This window comes from Hypanus sabinus, chromosome 13, assembly GCF_030144855.1.
Source record: "Hypanus sabinus isolate sHypSab1 chromosome 13, sHypSab1.hap1, whole genome shotgun sequence".
NCBI lineage: Eukaryota > Metazoa > Chordata > Chondrichthyes > Myliobatiformes > Dasyatidae > Hypanus > Hypanus sabinus.
The window spans coordinates 97,980,665-97,997,145 of record NC_082718.1 but is presented as its reverse complement, the minus strand read 5'-3'; the positions used below and the strand labels follow the sequence as shown (position 1 = coordinate 97,997,145).

The 16,481-nt window shown below is 36.8% G+C and overlaps 1 protein-coding gene and 1 long non-coding RNA gene across 3 annotated transcripts in view; one reads left to right on the top strand and one right to left on the bottom strand.

Moving 5' to 3' along the window:
* Positions 1-16,481, top strand: part of rbm19 (RNA binding motif protein 19) — a 290,972-nt gene that overhangs the window by 199,758 nt on the left and 74,733 nt on the right. The gene's annotated exons all lie outside the window — the stretch shown is intronic.
* LOC132404199 (uncharacterized) lies at positions 543-9,269 on the bottom strand. The gene is made up of 3 exons (XR_009515448.1): positions 9,144-9,269; positions 8,819-8,898; positions 543-1,089 (listed from the first exon to the last, which is right to left on the bottom strand). It is a non-coding gene; the product is annotated as an uncharacterized LOC132404199 (long non-coding RNA).

Below are 16,481 nucleotides of genomic sequence, written 5' to 3'. Positions count from 1 at the left end.
AAAGTGCAAAAGACTCTGCCCCGATGAAAACTACAATTATTACTAAGCAATGTAGTGGTTTAATTATTGGGGTTTGTGTTTTTGATCCTCCACGTCAACCCAGCACGGTGGAGAGCGCACTCGGGAGCAGTCTGTCACTGAATCGAACTCGGTGCTGAAACATACGCCCTTAAGTGTTTTATATGCGTAGAAAGGTAAATTATATACTATATACTAAGACAAACGTTTGACTGATGCTAAATAATACTGGATGTACCTGTTCTGACTTACTTAGTAAGACAACTTCCGATTTTTTTCGATCCCAATCCATGATGACCCACACACATCCTCCTGTATACTTTAAATCATCTCTAGATTACTTATATTACCTAATACAATGTAAGTGCTATGTCAAATAGTTGTTATACTGCATTGTTTAGGGAATAATGACAAGAAAAAAAAAGTCTGTACATGCTCGAACAACAAGTGCCGGAAGAGCATTGTAGTGTTCTCATTCAGGTGTAAGAACTCTGAACCAAACACTGAGGTAAACCGTAGTCAATGAGGCACAATCCCAGTAAGATTAACCGTTTACTGTTCACTCTTCCACATTAACGTATGGTGAAAACTGTTGATAAAACAATACGAAATATATACAGTATTTGTTTCCTTCTTGACATCACGTTTACATCATAAATACTTGTAAAAGTAAAACTACAACAAACTATATTACATTAAAGTACAACACAGTTAGAATCTACCTATGCCATCAACTGGATTTAAATACACTTAAACAAACTATCCAGCAACGCTTTCAATAACACAAGAAAATAAACTTTATCAACCGTCATTACTTTTAACAGAGTCAGCATTAACATTTTTACTTCAACATATCGATTATCTTATGAACTTACAGCGTTGCTTCTATGATGTTTCTTAGTGCGTAGAATGAAAACTTTTCTTGTGCTGATCCTTCACACGCAAGTCCCCTCCTTCCCGTTCCTCCAAACCGGTATTTTCCCACAAGACGCGGCGAAACCGGGTGTGACATCATCGCATGCCGCGATACATCACAGACAACGAATTTACTTTCAACAACTTTAACTTTAACTGGAAAATAATTACAAATGAATTACTAAAGCAAAAATGTAATAAACTAAACAAATGCCTTAAGGGCAACACAAGCACTATAGGGTTTTTGCAATTCGCGGTTGGTTGAGTTCGCGCGTACAGAATTCACGGATAAGGAGGGCCGACTATACACGACATCAATTCTTCTTTGTCTATCCTGCTTGTTATTTCTTCAATAAATTCCGATAGATTTGTTAGGCAAGATTTTCCCCTTGAGGAAACTATGCTGATTAATTCTTCTGTTAATGCCCCTCCTCCCCTTCTTACCCCATCCCTGACATATTTAGATGTTTGTCTGTTCTCCATCTCCCTCTGGTGCTTCCCTCCACCCCCTTTCTTTTTCCCGAGGCCTCCAGTCCCATGATCCTTTCCCTTCTCCAGCTCTGTATCACTTTTGCCAATCACCTTTCCAGCTCTTAGCTTCATCCCACCCCCTCCAGTCTTCTATCATTTCACATTTCCCCCTCCCCCCCACTACTTTCAAATCTCTTACTATCTTTCCTTTCAGTTAGTCCTGACGAAGGTTCTTGGCCCGAAACGTCAACAGTGCTTCTTATAGATGCTGCCTGGCCTGCTGTGTTCCACCAGCATTTTGTGTGTATTTTTTGAATTTCCAGCATCTGCAGATTTCCTCGTATATGCTGATTAATGCCTCTCAAAGTACCCTGAGACCTTGTCCTTATTAATTAACTCCAACATCTTCCAAACCACTGAGATCAGACTAACTAGCCACTAGTTTCCTTTCTTCTACCTTTCTCCCTTTTTGAAGAGTGGAATGACATTTGCAATTTCCCAGTCTTCCAGAACCATTAGTTCGAGTGATTCTTGAAAGATCATTACCCCTGCCTCCACAATCTCTTCAGCCACCTCTTTCAGAACACCATCTGGTCCAGGTGACTTATCTATCTTCAGGCCTTTCGGTTTCCCCAAGAACATTCTCTCTAGTTATGGTAACTTTACACACATCATGCCCCCCTGACACTTGGAACTTTCACCATACTGTTAGTGTCTTCCACAGTGAAGACTGTCACAAAAAATGTATTCATTTCATCCACCATTTTGTTGTCCCTTATTAATGGCTCTTCAACATTGTTTTACAGTAGTCCAATATCCACTCTCGCCTCTTTATTTACACTTTATGTATCTAAATAAACTTTTGATATACTCTTTAATATTATTGCCTTTCTTTCGTATTCCGTCTTTACCTTCTTAATGACTTTTTAGTTGTCTGCGATTGGTTTTTAAAAGCTTCCTAATCCTCTAACTTCCCACTGATTTTCCCTCTATTATATGCCATCTCTTTGGCTTTTATGTTTGTTTTGACTTCTCTTGTTAGCCATGTTTGTGTCATATATGTACATTGATAAACTTACTTTGAACTTTGTAAAGTATCAGTATAGTACAAGGATATCCAAGTGATCTCAAGATGAGATTTTGTTGCCTACATCAGTCAAGAGATACACTGTGATATGTTGCAAGCAAAACTCGAGATTTAATTGTTGTGTGCTGCATGTCAGAGCAGCAAGGAGAACTCAAGGCTGAAGCTCTGCAGTACCAAGAGGAAGCAGGCTTAATAGTCTGATAGCTCTGCTTTGCATCCACCATTTCACCTACTTGGAAGAAAGGATTCCCAGCCCAGGCTAAGACAGGTAACAAAAGGAAGAAGCTTCTCCAAAAAAGCTTACAAAACCACTAACCCCATTGCATGCCAAATAACCCACTCCTGTTATTACCACCATCATAGTGTACCAATAACCAGGTGGGAAACCAAGGTAGAACATAAATATTTACAACTCCAGTGGTTGTAACACATAAGAGAATGAGTCCCTGCTCCATTTATTTAAATTGCTTAAATTGATAATCTGTTTATCTTGATGATGGGCATCATGTGTAATGAGCTCAGATAATGCATGAAATACCTTTGCATTAAAGGCTTCTCTATTCTGCAGCTCTAAATGGAGGTGTGGTGCACACCCTGACATATCTTGTAAGGACATGATACTCCGTTGTGCAGGGATTCACACTGCTGGAGGAGACTCCTAAAGCCGCTGCTCGACAAATGAGCTTGGCAGATTTTCTGGGTCTTGCTGGTGCAAAGTTCCTCCCTCCTAGCATGAATCTCATGGACTTGCTTCTTTCAGCTTGAGTGAATGTGTGTTCCCTCCCCCACAGCTTGTCCTCCATGGCAACCATAAGTATCAGTGGCTCTTCTGAGGAAAGTGCCTTAATGCACTATCTTCTGTGAATGGTCCCATGAAGCACTGGGGACTGAAGTGTACTTTACAGGGTCCTTTCCAGTAAAGCTTTTACTATTTACATCCATCTAGTAAACCACAAAAGTATTGTTTCACACTGCATTTATGAATTTTGTCTTCTGCAGAGATATTTCTGTTTAGAACTAAATAGTAAAAGCTGATTTATACTTGTGCGTATGGGCTACGCTGTAGGCCTGATTTTCACTTACGTGTAGGCTCTACGCTGTAGCGAGTATGCGTTGGTGCGCACCAGAATGCTAGTTGGTGGTGCAGTTCCTATGCCACTGTGTTGAGTTTCTTCATGAGAGACATGGACGAGAAAATGCATCTCAAACATTTTCACATGTCGGCAGGTAGATTTGACAATTTGGTTCATCTATTTCACGTTGGTGTACAGACATGGTGGAGAAGAAGCAACCAGAAATGCGTAGGAGGAAATGCAATGCTACCAAGTGGATCAATCATAGTTGTTGCGGTCTGTGTCACCGTGATACGTGAGTTATTTTTTTGGGGAGGTGCACATCACCCTACGGTGTAGGGTACGCGGTACCTACGGCGTAGATGAGATGCAGAAGTATAAATCAGCCTTAATATTTATGGCACCAGAAGTATAAATTTCACTCCTGGACTCAAATTCTAGGCACTTATTCTTCTCCTTGCTCCTCTGCTGTCACACAACTCGACCATTTTCACAGAAAGCTTCTGGAATAAAATAATGTCTTTTTCCAAGATGATAATTTTACTTCCAGTAATCTTATTGCCATGACATAACAATCATATCAGCTTCCTTCATTTACGAAAATACGCAGGCTCACCAGCAACGTCTTCAGTCACCAGACAAATACGTTGAAGTAAAGTAGCAGTAAATAAGCTTAACATTGTTGGAAAATGTATTCAAGTCTGATTTGAGACACAATAGCTAACGTGTCGTGAGCAAAATTAAATTTTGGTTTAAATAAAAATAATTGTACCATATTTTTGTGACCAAAAGTAATCTTAGGAAGTGATGAAATGTGGTAAGAGGCCTCTGACATGAATCAGCCTATGTTTTGTAATGCTAACCTAAAAATCTAGTGTTTCAGTGCAGATCTCACAGTGGAACAAATGAAAAAGTAGTAGTGGCAAAGGATTGACCGTGACCAATTTCAGTCTGGTGTAGGTTTTGGTTTTACATTGTATGGTTTGATATTCACTCCTGGACTCAATAAGAAGATAATTATTTTTATTTAGAGATACAGCATGGAATAGACCCTTCCAGCTCTTGGTGTGGCAATGCCCAGCAACCTCTGACTTAACCCTAAACTAATCATGCAACAACTTACAATGGTCAGTTAACCTACTACCAATTTGTCCTTGGACTGTGGGAGGAAACCTGAGCACCTGGAGAAAACCCATGCATTCCATGGGGAGGACGTACAGACCTCTTACCAGTGATGTCAGAATTGAACTCCGATATCCGACACCACGAGCTGTAATTGCGTCGTGATAGCTGCTACACTACTGTGACACCCGTTATTAGATTAACCTATTTGAATGAATTAGAGAACGTAAAAGCAAAACTCGCTATTCACTTCCTTGAATCTGTTTCATCATTTGGTTACAATTCAGCGGAATCTATATAGTAACTCTTTTTCTATTTTTTTAAAATCTTGATTATTTGTTGGTCTCGACTTTGCTGATACCATCATCTCTGTTTCACTTGTTTTTTATCCGTGGGAACTATCACATATTATCAGAAGTGGAAGTCCTGAACTAACTAGTCAGTTCTCAGCACTGCATCTGTCAAGGTGGTCTGTGATTGGACTGCCCAAGGAGGCCAGCAGCAAAGCCCACCTTTACTGAAATTCTCTGGTACTTACAGTGGAGAATCAACATCCAAATCCTGCAATAAGTTAAGCCAGGACCACAGGGCCATAAAAGAAAAGGCTAATTTCTTTTCTCAAGTACACATCCAGGTAATTTTTAAATATGAAAATTTCAGTAGTGTAACACCCATTTCAATTACTGTAAAAGTAGATCAGAGTTTTCACACAAATGCAATACGCTGTAGTCCCAAGCTTCCTGGTAGGTGCTGACCAGTGATATCGAAACAGCTGGAATGGAAAAGTCCCATAATTCACCAGTGCTAATATTGTGAAGTCTGCCAACTGAATATACCCCAGTTTCAGCAATTTCACTGGAGAAGAAAAGATGCAGAGGAAGTACATGTGCAAATTAATTAATTTTGAATTGTTTTGTCCATTGAGCTGTTGTCTTGATTGTTCAGTTGCATTTATTTTTAATGAACAGAATTAATCATTTCAAAACATCTTAATGGCGTTAGCAACATTCAAAATGTTTTGATTGCTCCTGAATAGTTGAGTCCTTGACAGACATTCAAATCATTTGATAGTTTTGATTTTGGATAGAGAGTGAGAGTATGGTTAAGCCTGCTATCCAAACTTACTTTGGTATTTCTGTGGATATTTTTTTTTCCAAGCTACATTAATTAATTATTTCCTGAAGGCCTGCACTGTGCGCTATCCCACCAGTCAGATTGGAATCTGTTTTGTTGAGAACATTTCAGAAGTGTAACTAGAAGTACTAGCACAATCTGGGTTTCAGTTCAACAGTATGTGGCTGACTCTTAGTTTTCTCACAGAAGACACTTTGCTGTACACGTTCTTTAATAGTCTCACCTAACAATTTATTCATCTAGACTTTGCCAGTAAATTCCAGAGACTCTGTTCCATTTGGCATTTGCCTTTTCAGTGAGCTTTGGCAGCTTGCTGCTGATAAAAAATTCCAGTGAATATTCTGCCCATACAAGGTGTGCAGAATTATGATGTGCCAGCTAGTTTTAGGACTCAGATGTAAATTCAGAGATCTCAAACTTTTCAACTATGCTCTGCCAGTCATTTCCTGGCTGCGCTCCACCACAGGTTTTCATAGGAAGCTTAACAATAGAGCAAAAGCTGTCACCCTCATTGGGAATTTGCTCCTAGACTCTGCCAAGATGGACCTGGAGCAGAAACTTGAGTGAGATTGTAGGAATTTGATTTTTAAAAATGAGGTGAGTTTTCGTTATTTGTGATTTGTTTTAATAATTTAAAAGTATCCTGAAATATTTTTAGTTGACTTGATTTAGTTTTGTATTGTTAATACTTACTGAATGTCACAAGACTGGCCACAACCTCTAGCTTGGAAGCAAGGTCTGTATAGCAACTTGACCTTGAATTGTGTACTTGAGAGATCCTGTCCCTGTCAGGTTCTCACTGCATTTAATTTAGAAATATAAATGTCAAGTAACTATTTCTAAATTATTTAAATCTATTAAAAACAAATGAAAAACACATGGAATCACTGAAATGATCAAAGTTAACCGGAAGCACTCTAAATAAAAGAAAACATTTCAACTTCCTGTATCATAAAATACGCAGAACTAGAATCACTTTTTAAATCAGAATGGTTTTGGATCCAGTACCTCATGTTCAATCCAGCTGGCAATTCCCCAATGTGCAGTTCTTGGGGATTGCCATGTGGGGAGTCCAGCAGCAATCTTCAGTAATTTCAGCAAACTTCCTCTCACAGCCAGCAAGAGTCAAAGAAAGCAGCAACTCCCCGTGGATTTTTGTAGGAGGGCTTCTTGTGTGTCACCAGATTGTTACTTCAGGGCCATGATACCACTCAGAGCTTGGGCCAAAAAGATCAGCCTTGCAATCTGAGGAGGATGAGTTCCAGGAATGAGGACTATAGATGGGAAGCCTCACCTGGCAAAAACTTGAACAACTTGTAAACTTGAGGAAGTCAGTTGATATAAAGCAAATAAAGTAATTTTGGAAGTAAATTACACCAGTGATTTCAACTTTAGTCATACTTTTAAGGAATTGATTAAATAATAATATTGAGCTTCATGCAATAATATGTAAATTAATTTTTGCAACTAAATGTGACAGTTGAAAGGAAAATCACACTTGTGGTTCTTTTTCCTAAAAAGAATCCATGCATGGAAATTTGAGAAAGTCAGAGTAACCTCTGTGTTTATGGAAGAAACTAACTTGACCCTTTGTTTGTTAATGTTTATCATGATGTTCAGCAGATATAAAGCTAGATATATTAATGGGAAACATATGGGGGATTCTGGGGATACTAGAAATCTTCAGCAGCACACAAAAATGCTATAGGAACTCAGCAAGCCAGACAGCATCTATGGTATCTACTTCCGCTCAGTTCACAATTTTTACGATTTATTTTTTTCACTTGTACAAGGAATGTTTTTAGAAACATTCATCTAATGTATAGCTATAATTTCTAGATTGAAAACAACATGATAATTTGCCATGAACAAAATAGTAGGCCCTGGGAGTAGTGTGGTCTTTTGAAGTTATTTCCTCAAGGGTATTAGAGATGTAGATTGTGCATACGCTTATTGTACATCAAGCTTGTTTGCACCTTCACTCTTTTAGAAATTGCTGGATTTTGCTTTCAAATGTGGATCCTCCACATACACTAAGCTCATCAGTACACTTGAATAAAATAAGTGTTCATTATTCACTAGCTACTGCTCATACTTATATATTTTCATAGATAATGCAGAGTAATTACTCATTCATGACAAATGGTTCTCTGCATATTTAAAAAGAATGGTGAAAATACACCTACAAAAGTGAGGCAATTAAAAAAGAGATGTGAGAATTCATGAATTATTTTGCATTTTAAGTCACTTTGAACAAGCTGTATGAGAGTATGGTTCAACTCTGCTTGAAAAATACATTTAAGGTTACTGAATTTTGAAAGGTGTTAGTAGAGTTAATTTAAATTTGTCATACTTTAAGGACACAAACTTGAACTTGTTTTAAGTATTTAAGCAGTTGTTTATTAATCTACAGTCAGCTTAATCATTTTCTTTAAATTATTGGATTTTGGCATTACATCTTAACTGAGCCTAGGAATGGATACAAGTAGCTGGATAGAGCTCATTAAAATTATACTGCATTTCTGGAACAGAAATTTCTGCAACTATTCTTGGATAATGACATTTGCTTCTTTTTAAACAATTCATGCTTTGTGAAACATCTGTGAACGCTGACAGGAATCGCAGCACTTCACACATGAATTAGTTTTGAATTGCAGTGACTATTATTAGGCAAAGGCAGAGCCATTATATGGCAGCAAACTCCAGTAAACAGCAGCCTCTTATCAACATTGGGAAATGACCTACAAGCAGGTTATTTGCCTTGTCTTATAGGAAGAGAACTGAGCGGTGAAGGAAATATTTTACTTTAAAAATTATATAAGATCCATTAACTCTGAAGTTTATATTTTTAAAAAGCATATGTCCAGAGTATTTATTTACATAGCAAAAAACCTTCTCCAAAGTACATCTCTGTACTTTTGCTTAATTTCTCCTGCCTGAGCATTTATACCACCCTCTCCTGAGGCATACCATACCTTTCAATAAAGCATTTACTCACCTTTTTTATTGGATATTTTGCCACTCCCTCTGCTTTTTATCTGATTACCTCTTTGTAAAGCATCATAGGAATTCTGTTTGCTATGAATTAATTTACAAAAATAGAGGAATTTGTTAGTAAATCAAATAAAAAATATTTTGGGCAAATGTCAATATTTGCTTGCAGCTTTGTTTACACAACTTGATACCACTGCTTTCAGCAATTAAAATCAAGTGGCCGTGATACTCAGTTTGAGACCTAGATTATAAGCTTTTATTAAGTATGTAACTCTCGAGTGGAATCTTATTTTCACATTTTTGTGAGGAGACGCCCAGAAAGAAATTACCTCTGTTATTTTAAGGTGTTGACCTTCGAAAGTAACTTATTGGCAGAGTTCTTTAGAAGAGCAGATACACCATAGATTTAATCCTTGAGGCACTGAGCTCCTGATTTCATCCATGTTGCTGTGAAAATGTAAAAGACAGATGCCAGGTTTTTCGCAGGGAAATACGTCAAGCAGGGCACTGTATTTAGCCTAGTTTAGTTAACCTCTTGGCAGCCAGAGCAACACTGAATAGCCTTGAAGCTGGTGACTTGTGGTAAGCACATGGCCTACACATGGAACCAATGTAAATGAGTTTTCCTCTTAAAACATCAAGTCACTGCTATAAACTAGTAACAAATAATTATTACCAGAGCATAGAATGTGTAGTGTATTCCAGCATATTGGCGATTATAATGAAATGCCACGTTCAATCTTAACTTTCCTTGGTACATTGATCCTTCATTGTTTCCCAGCAGTATATGTAGTCTTCTCTGTAAGAACATGGATCAGCCAGAAATCAAAATGGGATGAAGAAAACTTGAAGTAAAACAAAATTACAAGAAATGGAGAGGGCTAAATGATAAAAAAAATTATTAAAGCGTAATAACAAAATGATCCACAGAACAAGCTAGAAGTTTACATTTCGGTCAATGTAACTACCATTGTTAGTTTTTACTAATGGGAATTGTATTTTTGAACAGTTTATTAGCAATGAGAGCAATTTTAAAATTTTCCTGTGGGATGGGAATCTACTGTTTTGATGATTTCTTTACCTTAACTCCTCTACAGCTGGAAAAGCATAATGGCAAAGTGTTGCAAAGAGGAAAAGGTTTCTCCTGTAGGTGCTGCAATGTTATTTACATAGTCTTTGACCCATGCTGACTTTTTTTTGCATAATACATTTGATGTACTGTAGCTTTAGGATATGTCAGTTTAGTCTGGTTCCATTTGACCTGGAAAGGGAAAATGCAGTTACCCTTTTAATGGAGATGTCAATTTGAAATGAGCATCATTAATTTGTGATAAGGAATTGTGGTTGCTATCACAAATACTCTATTTTGCTTTTCGCAGCTAATTACGTGTTCAAATTTGATGCCGTGTAAGAGAACTTAGTATCATGCCAAACAACAGATGTGTTAGTGAGCCACTTAAAATAACATGTTGTAAGCTTCTTGTCATGTAGATAATGATCCTGGTCTTAGGGCGAGGGTCTGTTTACCAACATTAAGATGTGTTTACTGCTCTCGTGTTTTTGAGGTGATGTTGATTGTAAAGGATGAATGTGGCGGCTGGTTCAACCCTGCTTCTCTGGTGATGAGCAGCATGCTTCAAAATCCACATTGGTATAATAATGTGCATTTTAAAAAATGTATCTTGTTTCAAATTTGGCCTCTGTAATAAATACCCTTGTACTTCAAAAGCAGGCTTCATAGCTGAAGGCTATGTTGTGAAGTTACTTAGAATTCAGCCGTTAGATCTGTTCTCTGATGGCTGAGCGTGATTGACACTTACAAATTACCCAGCTGAAAGTGTTGAGTCTTTGACCCCGGAGTAACATCTTCAGTGCGGCTGAGATTTCCCAGCATTTTGTCATCTAATTACTGCAAATCCCTTGAAAATTCACTTGATGGTGAATTTTTAATGCGGGGCAATTTCAATGTGATGCATAGCGCAGATGGTCACAGTCGTAGTTTGTAAAATATGATTCAAATAGAATACTATTTTCCTGTTTTATACACTTTATTGCAACGGTTCTGCTTTTTCTGAAAAAAAATCATAATACGATGAGCTTAGTAATAATGAAAAATGCCTCACTTGTGTATTCAGTGTTTTAAAGTTACCTGTCACTTCCCTCGTTATTCTTCATGCTACTTATAGGATTTCTATAGCATCTAACAAAATACTTTTTCTTGGAATGCAGAACAAGTGTAATTAAACCTGATTACCTACAAGTACTTTGTAGATGTTTATATCTATAAAACTTAAAATGAATAATTAGCCAAATATTTGCAAAGAATCACAAAACAAAAAAAAATTCAAGAAGAAATTCACATATACCAGGTAGATGCAATGTCCCTGTGTCCTTGAGGAAAATGGAAAAAAAGAAATGATGCATTGTTAGAAAGGATGCAGGTAAAATGTTAAGCTGTTTGTCACGTTACAGTTTGTTAAAGTATGCTTAAGTGGAATAATGGTTATGGGTTAATCCAATTTCACAGGAGCAGTCTGTTTTGAGATTACTGCTCAGTCACTTAGCAATAGGCTGGGGTAATTTTAATTTTAGCTAACTTTAAAGAATGTACTTTCTTTTGCCAATTTTTAAAACATTTCACCTACACTAACTTTCCACTTCATCTAATTAGATTGATCAGAGCAAATGTTCTTACTTCCCCCCCCCCCCCCCATTGACTTCCTCTTTTCAATGTGGATACCATTACTTCACAGAAGTACTTCATTGGTTAAGTATTGAAATGTGTTAAAATATTTGGTAATGATGTAAATTATATTGATATTGCATGTTTAATTAGAGAAAATAAGTAGGATTGTTACAAATCCACTTTGACTTATGAGCAAGTGCGAGTGTAAAAGTGGTTGATAAAATGAGGAAAGCTTGTTTGTATGTAAGTATACATGCATGCGTATTTAGAAGTGAAAAATCTGGCTACAGAACAGACATAATTTGGTGACTTTCATAGTTGGGTTCTATGCATCCATCCTTTGGGGTGTTTTTTGTGTGTTGCTGAAATTAATGAAAAGCTACTGGATGAGTGTTGGTGGTTATTAGGTGGATATTATGAATATTAATTTTAGTATGGTTGCTTCAATTAGAACTAATTATAGGTGCATGCATAGACTCTATCTGTAAAAGTAATTTTAATACCAAGTAATAGTGTTGAAAAATCTTTACTTCTTCACCCATACCATTCATTCCCCTGCATTCAACCTTCACAAAAATCCTTGAAATCTTTTTTGTCTATTTGGCTTATCCTCCCACTCAATATTTCATGTTTGAATATCTGAAGAAAAAGTCTGTTAAACAATATCTGTGTAGGCCGTTAATTGTTGCTGTTCACATATGTTGTAAGGAATGATGAGATGATTTTAAAAAACTGAAATTTAAGTTCAATTCCAGCAAGATTGGTTGGTTGGTTGGTCGGTCGGTCTATTTATTTATTTATTTGTTTGTTTGTTTGCTGGGGTTCCGTCCAGAATCGGCCTTTCGAGCTGTGCTGCCCAGCAGTCCCCCCGATTTCACCTTAGCCTAATCACGGGGTAATTTGCAATGACCAAGTAACTTACCAACCAATACGTCTTTGAACTGTGGGAAGAAACCAGAGCACCCGATCAGTGCAAAGGTAGTTATAGAATTCCTTCACTTGCTGAATTTAGTTTTAAATTTGGAAGGGAAAAGCACTTATTGTAATAAAACTCTTAGATCTTCAGTTGTTTATTATTTAGATAAGATTTAGAACATAATATAAAGAAAAACTGGCTACTGATGAGCTACAATGAATACTTATAATGTTGTTATCTTACTGATGTGTTTTAGCTGCATATTGATTGTGTTTAGCTGAATATTGTATTACAGATAAAAAATTACAAATTACTACCAATGTATTGGTAGCCAATTGTTATTCACAAAAAAATCATTGATTTACCACAAAGAAATGAACAATAGTAAATTAAAACAAAAGCAAATCAAGAAAGGCCTGCAATGCTAAAAATAGAAATAGAGGAAGTTGACACTGAAATAGAAGCTCTACACTCGCTCATTTGTGCAATTTCTGCAGAGAGTAAGACTTTTTCCATTCATACATCTGAGTAGTGTTCCTATCTGCTTATTATGTCATAGAACTTGATATAACATAAACATGAATGTAAAGGCATTACTTGTACATCAACTTCCTCACTTCTCATTTTCACTTGGTTAGGGATAACTGCAGACTGCATAACTGATTTACAAGTGTACTGTACACTTATTTGAAAAAAGAACAGGAATGGTAAATACATTTAGTATATGTTTAATAATTGCGTACACTCTAAAAGAATTGAATCTACAATTGTTGAATTCCTTCATGGAACTTTTATTAAATGTACAATTTCAGAAGTTCAAGGTTTATATTCTGATCTGATTTAGGGTATTTCTAATATGAGAACCGAATACATGTAAGATATTATAATATTGTTTATGCTCAGAACATTATAAGAAAATAATATTTTTTAATGTACAATATATTACTTTATCCTCTATTCATGCATGTTTTCCAAGAGTTTAATTTAGAACACACATAATTCAAAACAAAAAGATTGTAAGTTCCATTTCATGATTTTTATAATTAATTGTTTAAGCTTATGTTATATTAACAATACTTTCAAATGTTGAATTGTGAGCCATGCATGCTGTGCTGCTCAACCTGTTTCTATATTAAAGTTGAACATGTACTATTAAAATTAGCATAAGCCTGATGAAATGAAAAGATGTCAGTTCTGTGGCAAGCTCCTCTGATGATGAGGGTTGAAATTCTGTGAATATGAATTCCCAATGGATCTTGCAAGGTAGAAGATTTTAATTTTCACCCTCGAGACAGACTGTCTGATGGCACTTTTTTCAAATGGTAATTTCTCAGTTTGTAGCTAGAAATCACCCAGGCTTGTCTGGCTGATGCGTATGAAGGGAATTGGAGAGGATGATTTTCAAGGGCTTCGTTCTCACCTGTCAGTCCTTGCTGCAAGGAAAAATCAGAAAAAATGATTTGGGTTTGACGTTAGGGGTGAAAAAGCAAGGGTCAAAATAGAAAGGATGCAATCATGGTGCTGTGTGGAGGTGGTTGTGAACACATTGAATATTGTTGCTGAAATGTTAAGAACACTTCATTGTGTTTGAGTGCTGATTGATCATTCTTTTACTTGACATTTGTCCTGCCAGGAGACACCAATGAGTGCACTAATTTTCTGTTTGAAATACAGACTTTCTTAAATGCACAGACAAAGAGTAACTGTTCATTTATTGAACTTCTGACAACAGAAATGAGAATAGCTGGCAATTAACATTATAGACTCCAGCAAAAGAATATACTTCTTATGTAGCAAATTAATGAGTTTTTTGTTTGTGTCCTTAAAAGGATCAAATGCTTTATAAACACTTAAAAATATATAGCAAATATTCTGAAAGGGAGCCTGGATAAGTTGGAGGTTACAGTTCTTTGTTCTACTCTAGATTTTATATTAAATTATAACATGAAACATGGATTGGGTTATAAAGACTCCAAGTCACTGTGCGGTGCATTTTACAGTATTTTTATTCTTTTATGATTATTTCAAGTAACTTTTGCATGAAAATTACTCATTTGACTTCTGTAATATTCTGAAATGCCACTTAATATTTAAAGACAAAAAATGACAAATAGCTGGGCAGCTTGCCCTTAATCATGTTGAAATCTCTCAGTTATTTTAGATTCTGGTACATTTTATAACTTCAAACCTTACAAGTTATAAGTGCAACATTTCCTATCTTATCCATTTATATCCAATCAAGTTATCTGGTGAGATATTCTGCAAATTAATATTTGAGATTTTACTTGACATAGGTTACGTACAGTGCCATTTATAAGTACCCAACCCTTTGTTCAAGTAAATAAGTATTACAACCAGGGGTCTTGATCAATTTAACTGAAATTTTATTTGAATCACATGCCTTTATTCCCACAGTAGAGCTGAAAAAAACGCCATGGAAAATTGTAAAATATGAAAAACAAAAAAATTCAAAAAGCTCAAATGTCAGTAATTCAAAAGTATTCATTTCCCTTTGCTCAGTACTTAGTCGAGCCACTTCTCACAGCTATTCAGCCAGTAGTCTTTTTGAATAAGTCTCTGTTTGCTTTGCAAAATGTGATGGGGCAAGATTTGCCCACTCCTCCCTGCAAAATTGCTCAAGCTGAGCCGGGTTAGTTGGGCAGTGGTGGTGGACAGCAGTCTTGAAGTTTTAGCAGAGATATTTGATCGGGTTAAGGTCAGGACTCTGACTGAGCCAATCATGGGCATCAATTTTCTTCATTTGAAGCCACTCCATGGTTGCTCTGGCAGTGTGCTTTTGGTTGTTGGCCTGTTGAAATATGAACATCTGCCCCAGCTTAAGCTTTCTGGCTGAGTTTTTAATCCAGGATCTCAGTATTTAGCAGCATTCATCTTCCCATCAATCCTGACCAGATTTCCAGTCGCTGCTGCTGAAAAGTGTCCACATAGCATGATGCTACCTTCACCATACTTTAGAGTAGAGGTGAAGTTGCCTGGTTGATTGGCAGTATTAGATTTATGACACATATACCACTTGGTGTTGAGGCCAAGTAGCTCCATTTTATTCTCATCCAAAAGACCTTTTTCCCCATCTTTATAGTATCTTCTAAGTGACACTTCACAAAGCCTTCACTGGCAAGGATATTTTTTCCTTCGCTAGAGTTGCTTATTTGCCCATTCTTCTATAATTACCCTTTTTGTCCAAATCCTTAGAGATTGTGGAGCCATGAACTTCATCTCCAGTTGCAGACACTAAATTCTGCAGCTCACTCAGAGTGATTGTTGGTGTCACAATCACCTCTTACAAGTGCCATTCTTCTCCAGCAACTAAGTTTAGAGGGGCACCCTGACCTAGGCAGTGTGGTTGTTTTTTTCATTTATTTCTCACTTTTCTATGATAGATTGCAATGAGCTCTAAGGCATGTTCAGTGCCTTTGCAATGCTCTTGTACCCTTCCCCAGATTTGTGCTTCTCTATTATCATTTCCCTGACTTATCTTAAGTGCTCTTTTGTCTTCATTTTGGTGTGATCTGTTAAAAATCTACAGTACTGTTGAACCTTACAGAAAGAAGATTTATTCTTATGAATTCATTGAAAACAGGTGATCCTCCAATTTTCTACATCAACGAATTAGTGAGTTGGTGAGGTAGTATATTGCACCCAAGGAAAGATACTATAGTAATTACAAAGTGGATGAAAACTTTTTTAGCCTCACAATTTTGGTTATTAACTTTTAGTAAATTGTTGACAGGTTTTGGAATTGCTCCTTTAGAAACATAGAAACATTAGAAAACCTACAGCACAATACAGGCCCTTCAGCCCACAAATTTGTGCCAAACATGCCCCTACCTTAGAAATTACTAGGCTTACCTATAGCCCTCTATTTTTCTAAGCTCCATGTACCTATCTAAAAGCCTCTTAAAAGACCCTATCGTATCTGCCTCCACCACTGTTGCCGGCAGCCCATTCCATGCACTCACCACTCTCTGAGTAGAAAACTTACCCCTGACATCTCCTCTGCACCTACTCCCCAGCATCTTAAACCTATGTCCTCTTATGGCAACC